We start from the raw sequence: 5,000 nt of genomic DNA, 5'->3' as shown, positions 1-5,000 counted from the left end.
GAGAGCCGGGTCGGCGGCGGTGGCGGGTGTCAGGCTTTACGTCCAGCCTCCGGAGGGTGAGCGTCCTCGGACGGGATGCAGCTGCCGCAGAGAGGCAGCCTCTGAGGCAAGGAGCGGAGCACCGAGGCTGGGGAGAGGGGAGCAGGAGCCGGGGGCTGGGGTGGGTGGGTGGGGGGGGCGTTCAGGACAACCGATCAAGCCCCGGGAAGCGGCTGTCAAATGTTCAAAGTCCCCCCCGGGACAACAGGTCAAGCCCTGGGAGGCGGCTGTCAAATGTTCAAAGTCCCCACCGGGACAACAGGTCAACCCCCGGGAAGCGGCTGTCAAATTTTCAAAGTCCCCGTTCGGCCACCAGGTCAACCCGCTGAATCTACTGGGTTGACCTGGCGGCCGGTTTGCTTTCCGGCCACCAGGTCAACCCATTGGATTCGACGGGTTGACCTGGCGACCGGTTTGCTTTCCGGCCACCAGGTCAACCCATTGGATTCGACGGGTTGACCTGGTGGCCGGTTTGCTTTCCGGACCGGATGTCACCCCACTCCCAGGGCAGCGCGGCAGTGGTGCTGAGGACCGCAGAGGGGGGGCTTAATAGTCGAGAGGGAGCAGGTCCGGGGGAGGCTTAATAGTCGTCCCCCGAGGACTCCGGGGGCCAGGCTTAATAGTCGTCCCCCCGGGCGCTCCAGGGGGAAAGCTTAATAGTCCTCCCCCGAGGATAGGCTTAATAGTCGCCCCCCGGCCAGTCCGGGGGAGGCTTAATAGTCGTTCCAGGGGAGGCTTAATAGTCATCCCCCGGGCAGTCCGCGGGAGGCTTAATAGTCGTCCCCCGAGTGCTCCGGGGGGCAGGCTTAATAGTCGTTCCCCAGGCAGTCTGGGAGAGGCTTAAGAGTCATCCCCCGACAGTGTGGGTGTGGGTGTGGGCGGGGGGGAGGCTTAGCAGTCGTCCCCAGGGCGGTCCGGGGGTGGGGGGAGGCCTCAGAGTCGTCCCTCCGAGAGCCGTGTCGGCGGCGGTGGCGGGTGTCAGGCTTTACGTCCAGCCTCCGGAGGGTGAGCGTCCTCGGACGCGATGCAGCCGCCGCAGAGAGGCAGCCTCCGAGGCAGGGAGCGGAGCACCGAGGCTGGGGAGTGGGGAGCAGGAGCCGGGGGGGAGGTGGGGGGCGTTCAGGACAACAGGTCAACCCCCTGGAAGCGGCTGTCAAATGTTCAACGTCCCCACTCGGCCACCAGGTCAAGCCCCGGGAAGCGGCTGTAAAATTCTCAAAGTCCCCACCGGGACAATAGGTCAAGCCCTGGGAGGCGGCTGTCAAATGTTCAAAGTCCCCACCGGGACAACAGGTCAACCCCCGGGAAGCGGCTGTCAAATTTTCAAAGTCCCCGTTCGGCCACCAGGTCAACCCGCTGAATCTACTGGGTTGACCTGGCGGCCGTTTTGCTTTCCGGCCACCAGGTCAACCCATTGGTTTCGACGGGTTGACCTGGCGGCTGGTTTGCTTTCCGGCCACCAGGTCAACCCATTGGATTCGACGGGTTGACCTGGTGGCCGGTTTGCTTTCCGGCCCGGGTGTCACCCCACTCCGAGGGCAGCACGGCAGTGGTCTTGAGGACCACAGAGGGGGGCTTAATAGTCGAGACGGAGCAGGTCCGGGGGAGGCTTAATAGTCGCCCCCCGGCCAGTCCGGGGGAGGCTTAATAGTCGTCCCCCGAGGACTCCGGGGGCCAGGCTTAATAGTCGTCCCCCCCCGGGCGCTCCAGGGGGGAAAGCTTAATAGTCCTCCCCCGAGGACTCCGGGGGCAGGCTTAACAGTCGTCCGCCCCGGGCGCTCCAGGGGGAAAGCTTAATAGTCCTCCCCCGACAGTGTGTGTGTGTGTGTGTGGGAGGGAGGCTTAGCAGTCTTGCCCCGGGCGGTCCGGTGGGGGAGGCTTAGCAGTCGTCCCCAGGGCGGTCCGGGGGTGGGGGGGGGGGGGAGGCCTCACAGTCGTCCCTCGGAGAGCCGGGTCAGCGGCAGTGGTGGGTTTACGTCCAGCCTCCGGAGGGTGCGCGTCCTCGGAGGCGATGCAGGCGCCGCAGAGAGGCAGCCTCCGAGGCAGGGAGCGGAGCACCGAGGCTGGGGAGAGGGGAGCAGGAGCCGGGGGCTGGGGCTGGGGGTGGGGGGCGTTCAGGACAACCGGTCAAGCCCCGGGAAGCAGCTGTCAAATGTTCCAAGTCCCCACTCGGCCACCAGGTCCACCCCAGTCTAGCAATGGGGTTGACCTGGCTGACGGCCGGTTAGTATCAAGGTAAACTCACCGTCGTCCACAGGAGGGCAGCTCTCAGGCCGGCCGGCTGCGGCTGACTCTGGGGCGGCGCCCGGTCCCGGCAGCGAGGGGCGGGGGGCGCGGAGCGAGACGGGGCTAACCGGGGGGGGGCGCCTCCTGCGACTTTGGGGGCCGCGGGTCGTCAGTGGCGTGCAGGCCGGGCCTCTCCCGGGGGATTCGGGGGGGCGGTCCTGCGGGCCGGGCGCAGGGGGCTCGAGCGAGCCCGGGCCGGTCCGCCCCGGGGCCGGGGTCTCCGCCTGCGGCTCAGGGGGGCGCGGGTCGTCGGGGGAGGAAGCCCGGGGGAGCCGCACACCGGCCCGCCAGGCCAGGCCTGGCCTGGATGGCCGCGGGGGGATTCGGGGCGGTCCCGCGGGCCGGGGGCCGGGCGCAGGGGAGGCGGGGGGGCCGAGCGAGTCCGTCCCGGGCCCGGGGCCTCCCCCTGCGGCTTTGGGGTCCGTGGGTCCCCGCTGGAGGAAGCCACTGGGAGCTGGACACCCGCCGTCCGTCCCGCCAGGCCAGGCCTGGCCTGGGTGGCCGCGGGGGGATTCGGGGCGGTCCCGCGGGCCGGGGGCCGGGCGCAGGGGAGGCGGGGGGGCCGAGCGAGTCGGGCCCGGGCCCGGGGCCTCCCCCTGCGGCTTTGGGGTCCGTGGGTCCCCGCTGGAGGAAGCCGCTGGGCGCTGGACACCCGCCGTCCGTCCCGCCTGGCCAGGCCTGGCCTGGGTGGCCGCGGGGGGATTCGGGGCGGTCCCGCGGGCCGGCGGCCGGGCGCAGGGGGTCCGAGCGAGTCCGTCCCGGGCCCGGGGCCTCCCCCTGCGGCTTTGGGGTCCGTGGGTCCCCGCTGGAGGAAGCCGCTGGGCGCTGGACACCCGCCGTCCGTCCCGCCTGGCCAGGCCTGGCCTGGGTGGCCGCGGGGGGGGATTCGGGGCGGACCTGCGGGCCGGCGGCCGGGAGGGTCCGGGCCAGTCCGCCCCATGCCCGGGGTCTCCCCCAGCGGCTTCGGTGGCCCCGGGGGGGGTCCTCCGCGGAGGAAGCCGGGTGGGTGGGGAGCCGGACCCCAGGCGCCCAGACCCGTGACCTGCGGCCGCGACCTCCGACTCGGCAGGAGCGACGAGGGGCTTTCCGGCCCGTCCCCCCCTCTCCTTCCCCCCCAGAAAAGGAGAGAGAGCTGACTCGGACCGGGAAAAGCTGCCTACGGCACCTGGGATTCCCAGGCGGTCACCCATCCAAGTACTAGCCAGGCCCGGGACGGTTTACCTTCCGAGATCGGACGGGATCGGGGGCGTTCGGTCCGGTATGGCCGTAGGCACCCGGCCCCGCGCCTCCTCGCCCGCTTTCCCCTGCCGACGCCCGGGCCTGCCGCACGGTGAGCCCCGGTCGGACTGCCCCCCCCCCCTGCGGCAGGGCCCCCGTCTCTCGCGGGCCCGGTCCTTTTTTCCTTTTCGAGCTCCGGGGCCCGGGCTGGCCGCCAGAGCCCCTCCGCCCGCCCTCCCCGGCGTCGGGGAAAATACTGTCCCGGACTTCCAGTGCGCCCGATCCTGTCAGCCGGGGGGTGGGGAGGGGCAGTCCCTCGCTGCGGCCGGGGAGGGTGAGCCCAGGGCGGCTTGCCTGCCGTGCGAGGCCCCTCTCGGCCACCAGGTCAACCCCGAGTCGAAAGGGCTGAAAAATTTTCAGAGTCCCCTCCCGGGCACCAGGTCAACCCGTGGAATCGGACGGGTTCACCTGCTGGCCGGTTCGCTTCCCGGGCACCAGGTCAACCCGTGGAATCGAAAGGGTTCACCTGCTGGCCGGTTTGCTTTCCGGCCACCAGGTCAACCCCTAGGGGTTTTAACGGGGGCACGCCCGGTGGCCTCTTTCCCGTCCGGTCACCAGGTCAACCCGGATCTCCCTCCTTCCCTGGGCGTCCCCTCCTCGGAGGCGTCAGGTTCCATTCCCCCCCCCCCCCCAGACTTCCAGGGGCCCGATCCAGTCGGCCGGGAGGCAGTCCCTCGCTGCGGCCGGGGAGGGTGAGCCCAGGGCGGCCTGGTCCATGTCTCTAGTGGGCCCGATCCTTTTTTTTTTTTTCGAGCTCCGGGGCCAGGCCCGCCCGGGCAGCCCTCCTCGGAGGCGTGGGGCGATTTCCCCCCGCCCCCAGACTTCCAGGGGCCCGATCCTGTCGGCCGGGAGGCAGTCCCTCGCTGCGGCCGGGGAGGGTCAGCCCAGGGCGGCTTGCCTGCCGTGCGAGTCCCCTCTCGGCCACCAGGTCAACCCCGAGTCGAAAGGGCTGAAAAATTTTCAGAGTCCCCTCCCGGGCACCAGGTCAACCCGTGGAATCGAACGGGTTCACCTGCTGGCCGGTTCGCTTTCCGGCCACCAGGTCAACCCGTGGAATCGAAAGGGTTCACCTGCTGGCCGGTTCGCTTTCCGGCCACCAGGTCAACCCCTAGGTTTTAAGGGGGGGGGACGCCAGGTGGCCTCTTTCCCGTCCGGTCACCAGGTCAACCCGGATCTCCCTCCTTCCCTGGGCGCCCCCTCCTCGGAGGCGTCAGGTTCCATTCTTTTTTCCAGACTTCCAGGGGCCCGATCCAGTCGGCCGGGTGGCAGTCCCTCGCTGCGGCCGGGGAGGGTGAGCCCAGGGCGGCTTGCCTGCCGTGCGAGTCCCCTCTCGGCCACCAGGTCAACCCCGAGTCGAAAGGGCTGAAAAATTTTCAGAGTCCCCTCCCGGGCACCAG

At 70.2% G+C, this 5,000-nt stretch overlaps 1 non-coding gene across 1 annotated transcript; it reads right to left on the bottom strand.

The window, feature by feature from the left end:
* Window positions 1-3,478: 3,478 nt before the first annotated feature.
* On the bottom strand, window positions 3,479-3,597 carry LOC135978282 (5S ribosomal RNA). Its single transcript, XR_010595708.1, has one exon. It is a non-coding gene; the product is annotated as a 5S ribosomal RNA (ribosomal RNA).
* Window positions 3,598-5,000: the final 1,403 nt, after the last annotated feature.

This window comes from Chrysemys picta, unplaced genomic scaffold, assembly GCF_011386835.1.
Source record: "Chrysemys picta bellii isolate R12L10 unplaced genomic scaffold, ASM1138683v2 scaf206, whole genome shotgun sequence".
NCBI lineage: Eukaryota > Metazoa > Chordata > Testudines > Emydidae > Chrysemys > Chrysemys picta.
Note: the sequence above shows the minus strand (reverse complement) of the source record. Positions and strands in the feature narration are given on the sequence as shown.